The sequence below is a fragment of the Cervus canadensis genome, chromosome 3, assembly GCF_019320065.1.
Source record: "Cervus canadensis isolate Bull #8, Minnesota chromosome 3, ASM1932006v1, whole genome shotgun sequence".
Lineage (NCBI taxonomy): Eukaryota > Metazoa > Chordata > Mammalia > Artiodactyla > Cervidae > Cervus > Cervus canadensis.
This window is the reverse complement of record NC_057388.1, coordinates 33,709,463-33,721,932: the sequence shown is the minus strand read 5'-3', so window position 1 is coordinate 33,721,932 and position 12,470 is coordinate 33,709,463.

The window sequence follows — 12,470 nt, the reverse complement described above, 5'->3', positions numbered from 1 at the left end:
AAATATATGGATGATAAACCGGACAAAAAAGAGGGGAGAGACAGAAAACAGTCTCTGGCCTCTGAACTAGATTTCTATTTGTAGATTTTTGTCTGTTTCTCAGAACCTAGTATTAAGAGAAGTATAAAAATATAGCCATGTGGTAACCTCTGTTCCAGGCCCAGATTGTCCTGTCTGGCTAAGGATGGAAGTGTGCAAGCTGAAACACACATATTAATGTGAACCAGACTTGGTGGGGGATTCACCACTGTATCCTGCCAGGTATGCAAGCCTTCCAGATACACTGCTGTCTTTTGATGATCTGCCTATAAATTTTTTCGGTCTCTGAGATGGAGTCCCAGTTTCTCCTTCTCCTCCTCCTCCCTCTAACCTCCAATGTGTCTCATCTGCATTGTGCAATCTGACACAAGCTCCTATGGTTCAGGCGCACTTGCTTTTTGCTGCATTTGTTTTTCAATGTAACCCTGATTTCTGTGTTTCCAAGCACAGTCTAGTAACTTGACTCCTGTTCCTGATAGATAATTCAGTTTTATTTTTCTGACTCTGGATCTTAATCTACCTCTAATTATCTAAGACACAGCAGTTTACTGTCAGTGTGGAAACACAAATTCCTGATTTCTATCCCCAGGCTCTGCTTTTCTTCCAGGAAGATGTTTTCCCCCAGGTAACTGTTCTATTAACATGAACTACTATTGGCAAGTTACTGTATATCAAGTGAAAAGAAATTAAGCATTTATAAACATAGCATTTCTCAATCTCATTAGTTTATAACATAATTGGATATATTCTTAAAGTAGAGCTGAATAAGTATAGAAATTTCTTCTTTGTAGAGAAATTATTTTTGTAGATTCTTAGTGATTTTCAACAGTTTTCCATAGGATTTATTTAGAAAAATCTGCATATTTTGCTCTCACTCTCATTATCTCCATCACCCCCAAAATATTTTATATAGTTACAATGGAGATGGAAAATTGGACTCCAGCTTAAGTGAAATTTAGGGTTCTATCTTGTTGAACTGAAAAAGTTCAACAAAATAGAAGGTTTTTAAAGTATATTTCTTGTTAAGATGTAAAGTCAGTGTTTTCTACCCCCAAATCCCCAATAAAATAAAAACAAACTAAAATACCAAGAATTTCCAACAGACCTTGAAAAAAAAAAAAACAAAGATCCTGGCCACATTATGTTTATATTCTCAAAGAAATTGAGCCCTGGTATGGTTTCTTTGGTTTGCTACATTCCTCACTACTCCCTATTATCCTACCAAGCTCGTTTCACTTATCAGAGATAGCTACTTGCTCTTTCATGAGTTAACCTGTAATAAGCATGACATATTTTGATGCATCATGCAAATGATTTTATGTCCTAAATCCTTCATTCTACTTAAATAGAATCAATGACAGAATTGTGCTTATTGTCAAGCACAACTTCCGTGGGCCTGACCTACTCAGTGGTTACATACGTCCCAGGATGTATGCTTTCGTAAAGTGCAGAACCTTGACCCTATGGATGCAGGCTTTTTGTTCAATAAAGAAAACCATCAATTACATTATTTCAAAAATGCTTTGATCTTGTAAGTGTCTTTATTACAAAAGAAAGTAGGATGAGAGTCTTTTGACAGACATAAGGCTTTGTGTAAAAACTTCAAGCGTCTCGGTGGCTTACTTGGCATAAAACTGTTGGTATAAAATGTCTCAGATCTTATCTACTTTACCTTTCTGGGTTTGATTTTTAGTTTTTTTCATTTACTAGCTGTGTATGTGAGGACAAATCTCTATCTGTGCACTTCAATTTGTTAATTTGTCACAAGTTGACTCTTAAAGTTTAACATATGATCTCTAAAGACCCACTGAGGCCTTCAGAAAACTTCAGTCTTCATAATTAGCACATTAGAAATTCTTGGCCACAACCCAAACATTGACAGTAGAACCATTTTGTAAAATAATTGAAAAAGATTGAATATATTATTGGTTTGTAGGTAGAATACTTATGTTTTAAAATAATTACACATTCATCAGAAATATGTTCAATTTGACTTGGAATTTCACCTTAGAATCCTTATCGCATGCTCAGTCACTCAGTCATGTCTAACCCTTTCGATCTTTGAACGTTGGCCAGCCAGGCTCCTCTGTCCATGGGATTTTTCAGGTAGGAATACTGGAGTGGGTTGCTATTTCCTACTGTAGAGGATATTCCTGATCCAGGGATCAAACCTGGGCCTCAGAATTCATATCACAATTATCTAAAAGTTTTAAATTTATTAAAATGCAATACAGCTGTCTGAGACGTCACTTATGTGTGAATCCAAAAGTAAAAGAAATATGAAATCAATATAAATATTAATATTTAAAGGTAGAAAAGGAGTTGCTAGGGGCAAAGGCTGGGGTAAATAGGCAGAGTTTGGTAGAATAGTGTAAACTTTCAGTTATAAGATGAATAATGTCTAAGGATCTAATGTATAACATGATGACTAAGTTGATAACACTGATTGCATAATGGAAAGAGAATAAAACATAAATGTTTCCACCAAAAAAAATAAAAAGAGAGAGAGAGTAGCATTTGAGTTAATGGATATGCTAATGAAGCCACTGGGAGGAGCAATGTATATTATATCAAGTGATCACATTGTACTCTAAATATGTTACCAATTTATCATTCAATTATACCTCAATAAAGCTGAAAAAAAGTTGCCTTACCTCCAGCATAAATAAAATTCTGAAAGAAAAACTAACCTCTACCAAGATGGACAATCTCCACTTCCTCCAGAGACCCTATCTTAGCTTATTGTATGATATCCTCTCAGTAGGTTAAACTAGCGTCAAAGACTTAGTTTAGCTTCTTCTCCCTCTGTGACACTGAGACATCCAACCAGTCATGTGATTTGTAAATTACTCATACGCAGTCCTGCCCAACCTGCAGTCTCTAAATAGCCACATGTCCAGGTCTTCTTGCTTAACATGCTATTACATTGACTTCAGAGTGGTATTTCTACAACATGTGTTTCATTACTTCTTTTTCTTCATAAAATCACTGTTCTTTTCAGCAATGTGAAGACAACATATGTATCATCATGGTTAAAAGCATTAAGACTTGGGGAATGTGGCAAGCCAGGGCTTCTATTACAGCTCTATTAAATGTTAGCTACTTAGTCTTAGGCAGTAACTGAATAAGCTTGAAAGGTAGGGTCTGTTTGAAACACCACTGAGGAAAAGACTACTTACTTTTTAGATGTCACCACAGAAGGCAAAATTAGGACCTACCGAGAGATATGATTGGGATATACATACTTTAATCCAATACACTGAACACTCTTCATTCGGGCAACCTCAAAATGGCACTTAATGTCCTATGAAAAATTATTGCTCCATTTCTAAATGTATTGAAGGAGAGGAAAAAAGGACCACAAATTCAAGGTATTTAAATATTAGGTCGGAAATAAATGAAGTTGCATAAAGAAGTAGTGAGGGATGTTTCCAGTCCGAGATTTTCAAATTCTGTGGTTTGAGCTTAACTGAATTGACTTAAATTCTTGTTCAAGTATACTTTATGCCTAAATTTCAGGAACATTTTCATTTATAGAACCAAAGTTTAGTTTACCAAATGCTATCTTTTTTTAATCACACAGGTCTACATTATAAAATAGTTCTCTTGGACTTGAAATTATTATATTTAGAGATAAATGTGTATGTTTAATTCTATGCTAATTGTTTTCAGAAAATTTAGATACACATTGTGGGAATTCATTCATAGATAGTCATGCATACATACAACAGATTCTGTGATAATTTTGCCCAAACATCTATTGTTCTTGTTTTCTCTTGTTGTCCCCAAATACTGACAAATTCAAAGGATCATTTTCTTCTTGGAAATTGATAGGTTATTCACCAAAAAATGAATTATTAATCTTAGAGTTTCTATGGTTCAGATATCATTTATTAAAAAAGTTTTGATTTTTTTTTTCTGAATCTATCCAAATCAATTCCCTTCTTGCCCTTGAGAGATTTTTTACAAGTAATTTCTTTGTTTCTTTTAAGCCTGGATGAAAAGAGATAAATTGCTGCAAACTCTGATGGCCTTTTTAATGACAGAATGCCCGTCCATGGGATTAAGTGGAGACCACCAACCAGTTTCCTAGAAGCCATCAAGCAACCTCATGTGTTAACAATTTTCAGTCTCTTTTTATCTGGTTTGGATTCAAAATGGCAACCTAAAGGTGAAAGGTCTGATTTAAAAAAACAACTCTCCTGAGCCATCCAACCTTCATAATTTTCTGAATTTAATTATATCATTTGAGCTTAATGGAATTATCAACATGTTCAGCTTCATTTCAAAATAACACTTCCCCTGTTCATATTAGAATCAATCTTTTAATGTTTACCTTGTTTATAAAGATGTCAAAAGAGGACTAAGTGTTCTGCATAATGTATTTTATTATTTGATTAGAAATGAAGGTACATTTCAGGATTTAATGAGGGTGGTATTTTCAATACTTGCTTTTTCAGGGTTAAAAAAAGCACACATTCTTGTATTTTCTTAGATTTTCTACATGAAATTTGCTCACTGGTTAAATATTTCATTGTAGCATTATTTTTTTATCTAAGCTTTATTAATTTTTATTTCAGTAATATTTATAAAATGAAAGGAACTTTTAACATTATATAATTGATTACATCAAGTTTTAATCTTCTAATCCAAAAAATACACAGTGAATCAAAAGTGAATAGTTCTTTATTTTAAACCTTCCTAAATGAGTAACCTTTTGAATTTAGATTCTACAAAGTGAAGATCAATTTATGACTACTATTTGTTTTATATTCACATATTATTAGCATTTTGGTTAATGCTTAATACTCCAGTTTAACTTTATGCTGTAGTCAATTTTCATGTCACTTTTTTTATAGGTTGCCTTCTTTTGTCATTTTAAAATTTATTTATTTAGCAACTAAAAAAAATTGATGAAATATTATGAAATATGAAATAAGAGTGAAAAGGATGAAAGATAACATACTTTTAATATTTCTTTTCCAGATGTCTGATATAATGATTTATTAAGAAAGCATTATTTCAAAAGGAAGAAATAAATAGAGTATTTGATTTTAATAATCTAATTAATGAATAAGAGTGAAATATATGAACATATCTGAAAACTATTTTTATTGGCAATTAGATACAAAGTATACTGGTGAAGATATTAATAAACCATCTCTAAACAAGGACATTCATGACTGTCTTTTCATTGAATAAATTCTATTGTGAACTGAATAAACATTCCTAATTTAATAATAAAAACTATAATCAACCATGATCAATTGTAATCATTCTTTTTTAGTAATGTGAAGGTGATCTTTATAAATTTGAAGCTTTTAAATATTTAGGCTTTGTTCTATTTTTGTTGTGTTATTCAAAATATTCTTTAAAACTCAATGTTGTATTTACAATTTTATCTTTTTATTTCATTTTTTTACTTAAAAGAGAATCTCAAGATTTTTTAGGCTTCACAAAACTAGGGTCCCCTCCCTTGTTCAAAGTAAGTAAAACTATTGAAGAAAATATTTAAAATCCACTCAGATGTGCTAGTATTTCTACAGGCATAAATATCTTCCACTCTGTCTCTAAGCCAGATTTCCCTTGAGATTCAGCTTTCTACTCTGACCTCGTATCTTTGTAGATGTTCTAGTTAAATCATTGTATGCTGCTCAGTCACCTCAGTTGTTTACAATTCTTTGTGACCCCATGGACTATAGCCTGCCAGACTCCTCTGTCCATGAGATTCTCTAAGCAAGAATACTGGAGTTGGTTGTCATGACCTGCTCCAGGGGATCTTCCTGACCCAGGGACCGAATCCCCATGTCTCCTGTGTCTCCTGCATTGTGGGTGGGGTGTGGAGGCACGGGGGGTGGCTGCTTTATCACTAAGCCACTACGGAAGCCCCAGGCACTACATCAGAGAGTTAAAGTCAACTGGCATACTTTATCCTACTTGATCAATTTTTTAAAATTGGTGTATTCACTGTTACTTTAGAGAAACTTCCAAACTGCAAAGAAATATGGGAATGTGTAGATATTAAGTTATTCTCTGTGGAATAATTATTTTAAATAGAATGGAATATTTTTTTAATGATTTCAATTGTATTAAAGATGCTTACTCCACAAGTAGTTTTAGTGTCCTTTACTCATTTTGTCTTCTAATTTGAATAATAAATAAAACTTAGTAAACCATCCATCTATTTTTCATATTAAGTTGGTGATTTAATTTTCTCTTATTCATGTTTTGATTTGCTTTTATTTTTTCTTAAATAATAACCACATTACTTTCCTCTAATTCAAAGCTGAAAAATAATTATAACACCAAAGTTTTCATTGTATCTAATATGTAATCCTCTATTCTCAGCTTGTAACATGTTTTAGTACTTCAAGAACACTATTATTTAAGTACCAATATTATGATCACTTTACAGTTGAAAAGAATGAGACCTGCTGATAGTCATGTAACCAGTAAGCTTTAGAGCAAAGAATTTTTAAACAGGCAATATAATTCTGGAATTTATGCCCTTAACCACCTGAATAGACTCAAAAGTACTTCTTTTTCAAGAAAGCTTCATTGCAAATTATATACACATGTACATATATAAAATAAAGCTTAGTATATGTATATATATTTTCAAAACATCATTTTTTTAAACCTTGATTCTTGATAAATACCAAGAAAACATTAAATATATTAGTGATAGAGGGACATTCCAATATGAAAAAAGTTCATTTCAAATACCACCAGCACCTTCATTCTTTTCTCCTCAAATGCTGAAATGCACACATCTATATATTTTTTATACCAGTTAGAAAATAAATGAACCCAAAGACAACCAAAAAATCACAAGGTAAGACAGATTTAATAGCCAGTCGATTTTAAGACCAACTCGTGAATCTTGACAGTAATCAAAGCACTCAAGTTTGACAAGTACCAAGAACTTGAGCAGAATATGCTTCCTGATGCGCTTGTTGATTTTCCAACATCTATACCTCAAGTTCCCCTGAGGTTTGAGAAATGGAAGCATGGTGACAGTCGTAGTGACAGATGAATGGAATGTCCATGGAGTATAAACTAGTGTAGTTGTGACTACCTTTTCTCAGTTCTTCACCTTTAAAGTGGATAACCAGTAATTTGAAAGTACCTTGGTCATTTCCAGTCTCTATACAGAATTGCCTTTCATTGGGAAATGAATGGACTATGGATGTCATTCCACAGTCATTATACAATCCTTTGCTGTATTTTTAATCGTCATCCTTCATCAGTGTAATTTAAGAAGTGATGTTGATGCTTCTTCTTTTTTCTTTCCCTCCATAAGACTAAACTTAAGGGCTGAATCTAACAGAGAACAGAATTCTCAATGCAAATGTAATCTTACAACTAATGAGGAAGCAATTACTTCACATTCTCTGCAGCCTAACCTCTAATGATGAAGTGATTTCTTCACATTCTCTGAAATCTAGCTAAAAAATAAAATAAGAAACTAGATTTTAAAGAAGGAAGTATAAAAATTAGATGAATCAAAGATAAGATGAGTAATAGAGGAAGAATAATTAGTTAACAAACTGGGGGAAAGGGAAATCTAAAGATACTGAAAGTTTCAGATCAGTTCAGTTCAGTTGCTCAGTTGTGTATGACTCTTTGCGACCCCATGGATTGCAGCATGCCAGCCTTCCCTGTCCATCACCGGAGCTTGCTCAAACTCAAGTCCATCAAGTCGGTGATGCCATCCAACCATCTCATCCTCTGTCCTTCCCTTCTCCTCCTGCCTTCAATCTTTCCCAGCATCACGGTCTTTTGCAATGAGTGAGTTCTTCACATCAGTGGCCAAAGTGCTGCAGTTTCAGCTTCAGCATCAGCCCTTCCAATGAATGTTCAAGACTGATTTCCTTTAGGATGAACTGGTTGGATCTCTTTGCAGTCCAAGGGCCTCTCAAGAATCTTCTCCAACACCACAGTTCAAAAGCATAATTCCTTGGCATTCAGCTTTCTTTATAGTCTAACTTGCACATCCATACATGACTACTGGAAAAACCAGTAGTAGACAAGACAGACCTTTGTTGGCAAAGTAATGTCTCTGCATTTTAATACACTGTCTAGGTTGGTCATAGCTTTTCTTCCAAGGAGCAAGCATCTTTTAATTTCATGGCTGCAGTCACCATCTGCAGTGATCTTGGACCCCCCAAAATAGTCTCTCATTGTTTCCCCATCTCTTTTCATGAAGTGATGGGAGCAGCTGCCATGATCCTAGTTTCCTGAATGTTGAGTTTTAAGCCTACTTTTTCACTCTCCTCTTTCAGTTTCATCAAGAGGCTCTTCAGTTCTTTGCTTTCTGCCGTAAGGGTTGTGTCATCTGTGTATCTGAGGTTATTGATATTTCTCCCGGCAATCTTGATTCCAGCTTGTGTTTCATCCAGCCCAGCATTTTGCATGATGTACTCTGCATATAAGTTAAATAAGTAGGGTGACAATATACAACCTTGAAGTACTCCTTTCCCAATTTGGGACCAGTCTGTTGTTCCACATACAGTTCTAACTGTTGCTTCTTGACCTGCATACAGATTTCTCAGGAGGCAGGTAACGTGGTCTGGTATTTCCATCTCTTTAAACATTCTCCACAGTTTGTTGTAATCCACACAGTCGAAGGCTTTGGCATAGTCAATAAAGCAGAAATAGATGTTTTTCTGGAACTCTCTTGCTTTTTCAATGATCCAGTGGATGTCGGCAATTTGACCTCTGGTTCCTCTGCCTTTTCTAAAACCAGCTTGAACATCTGGAAGTTCACCATTCACGTATTGCTGAAGCCTGGCTTGGAGAATTTTGAGCATTACTTTACTAGCGTGTGAGATGAGTGCAATTGTGTGGTAGTTTGAACATTCTTTGTCATTGCCTTTCTCTGTGATTGGAGTGAAAACTGACCTTTCCCAGTCCTGTGGCCACTGCTAAGATTTCCAAATTTGCTGGCATATTGTGTGCAGCACTTTCACAGATGCATCTTTTAGGATTTGAAATAGCTCAACTGGAATTCAGTCACGTCCACTAGACTTGCCTGTGAGTGTCCAGGAGTCTTCGGTGGAGGTGTAGGTTGTTGGTGGCCTGCGGCAGGGTTGGGGACACTGAGCACAATGGTGAGGGCATGGGACCTTTTGATGGAGGTCGCCTTTATCTCCATTACCTCCACCATAGTTTAGTCTCAGGTCCAGGGAGGGAACACAGCCCCGTCCATCAACAGAAAATTGTATTAAATATTTATGGAGTATAGTTCCACCCATCAGAACAAGACCCAGTTTCCCCCAGTCAGTCTCTCCCATCAGGAAGCTTCCATAAGCCTCTTATCCTTATCCTTCAGAGGGCAGACAGAATGAAAACCACAGTCACATAAAACTAATCAAACTGATCACATGGATCACAAGCTCGTCTAACTCAATGAAATTTCCAGATAGTCTCAAGGAAAAGAAAATGATAAGGCAAATTATTATGTTTGTATCATGTTCATATTAAATAGGAAAAGAATGACCTCAATAATATAGTTGAAATTGGGGAAGACACAGGTAACTCTAATGATTAATAATGAAAAATATAACATCTTAGTGAACTACAGAGAGAAAAACTAATAATTTTATGCTTTAGTATTTCTTTGGGAAAAAAAAAAAGAAAACTGTGGTAGTCCTAATTATCTTCCACAGTGTGTTCTTGATTCCAGGAATAAAATGTCATGGCACATAAAACAAAGTCTGATTATAGGAGATCATATTTTAGTAGTAAGTGAGGAAATAAATACACAAATAGAAAATAAAATTTAAGTTAATGATTAGTACTTAGAGGGAAACAAATAGGGTAAGAAGACACAAAGTGACGTGCTGAGGATTTTAAGACAGAGTGTTGGCAGCTATTTTGTTATTATAGTCTAAAAAGGTCTTCAGAAGATGTGACCTTTTACAAGAGAGTAAAATGATGACAAGGAGACGATCTTGGGGAGGAAATTTCCATCAAAGGAATGTCTCAATTTGTACTCAGATTCTGAACTGTGAAATTCAACAATACTCAAAATAAACCATTATAGAGGTTTATTACAGATATCATAATTTAGAGGATTAAACATTAACATTACAAAGGCACAGAATCAGAGGACAAAGTCACATAGCCACTGGGTGAAGAATATATTTAAAATGGCTGGCAATAAAGAAGCAAACTCTTTAACCCTTGGTATAATGCTGGAATTCAAAGAGATATTGATAATTTAGATAAGTCCTCTAGATTTTTCAGGCTTCCCTTGTGCTCAGATGGTAAAGAATCCGCTTGCAATGCAGGAGATGTGGGTTCTATGCCTGGGTTGGGAAGATCCCCTGGAGAGGGGAAAGGCTACCCACTCCAGTATTCTGGCCTGGAGAATTTGATGGAATCTATAGTCCATGGGGTCCCAAAGAGTCACATACAATTGAGTGGCTTTTCCTTTCACTTTTCTAGATTTTTCTTTGGTCAGATGACAGATAGCCACATCTTTAAATAAAAATTGAAATAAAACCTGGCAAATGCTATTCTACATATTTTAAAAAGACTCAAGATCTGCCTACCTCTTCCATACTGTAATAATAATAAAGTAAATTGAGCCTTGGCTAGAAGAATAGACAAACAAAATAAAAGTACTTTAATATTTGCTAAATGAATGATGGCTGTGGCTCAGAATCATGAACTCCCTATTGCAAAATTCAGACTTCAATTTAAGAAAGTAAAGAAAACCAATAGGCCATTCTGGTATGACCTAAATCAAATCCCTTACAATTATATAGTGGAAGTGATAAATAGATGCAAGGGATTAGATCTGATAGACAGAGTGCCTGAAGAACTATGGACAGAGGTTCGTAACACTACTGGAGGCAGTGATCAAAACCATTCCCAAGAAAAAGAAATGCAAAAAGGCAAGATGGTTGTCTGAGGAAGCTTTATGAATGTCTGAGAAAAGAAGAGAAGTGAAAGACAAAGGGAAACATGGAAAGATGTACCCATCCGAATGCAGAGTTCCAAACAATAGCAAGGAGAGATAAGAAAGCCTTCCTAAGTGAATAATACAAAGAAAAGAGGAAAACAATAGAATGGAAAAGATTAGAGGTCTCTTCAAGAAAATTAGAGATTCCAAGGGAACATTTCATGCACAGATGGGTACATAAAGGACAGAAAAAGTATGGACTTAACAGAAGCTGAAGATATTAAGAAGAGGTGGCAAGAATATACAGAAGAACAATGCAAAAGAGATCTCTATGACCCAGATAATCATGTTGGTGTGATCATTCACCTAGAGCCAGACATCCTGGAGTGCTAAGTCAAGTGGGCCTTAGGACATGACTACCTGACTTCGTATCATGACTATGAAGAAAACTAGTGGAAGTGATGGAATTCCAGCTGAGTTATGTCAAATCCTAGAGGATGAAGCTGTGAAAGTGTTGCATGCAATATGTCAGCAAATTTGGAAAACTCAGCAGTGGCCACAGGACTGGAAAATGTCAATTTTCATTTCAATCCCAAAGGAAGGCAATGCCAAGGATTGTTTAAACCACTGCACAATTGCACTCATCTCACAAGCCAGCAAAGTAATGCTCAAAATTCTCCAAGTGAAACTTCAACAGTACGTGAACTGAGAACTCTCAAATGTTCAATCTGGATTTAGAAAAGGCAGAGGAACCAGAGATCAAATTGCCAACATCCGCTGGATCATAGAAAAAGCAAGAGAATTCCAGAAAAAAAAAGACATCTAATTCTGCTTCATTGGCTATACTAAAGTCTTTGACTGTGTGGATCACAAACTGGAAAATTCTTCAAGAGGTGGGAATACCAGACCACCTTACCTGCCTCCTGAGAAACCTGTATGCAGGTGAAGAACCATTAGTTAGAACTGGACATGGCGAAATGGACAGGTTCCAAATTGGGAAAGGAGTTTGTCAAGGCTGTATATTATCACCCTTCTTATTTAACTTCTTATTTACCATCATGTGAAATGCCAGGCTGGATGAAGCACAAGTTGGAATCAAGATTTTTGGGAGAAATATCATAACCTCAGATATGTAGATGACACCTCCCTATGACAGAAAGCAAACAAGAACTAAAGAGCCTCTTGATGAAGAGAAGAGTGAAAAACTCACTTAAAACTTAACATTCAAAAAACGAAGAGCATGGCATCCACTTCCATCACTTCATGGCAAATTGATAGAGAAACAATGGAAACAGTGACAGACTTTATTTTCTTGGGCTCCAAAATCACTGCAGATGGTGACTGCAGCCATGAAATTAAAAGATGCTTGCTCCTTGAAAGAAAATCTATCACAAACCTAGACAGTGTATTAAAAAGCAGAGACATTGTTCACAAAGTTCTGCCTAGTCAAAGTTATGGTTTTTCCAGGAGTCATGTATGGATGGAAGAGTTGGATCATAAAGAAGGCTGAACACCAAAG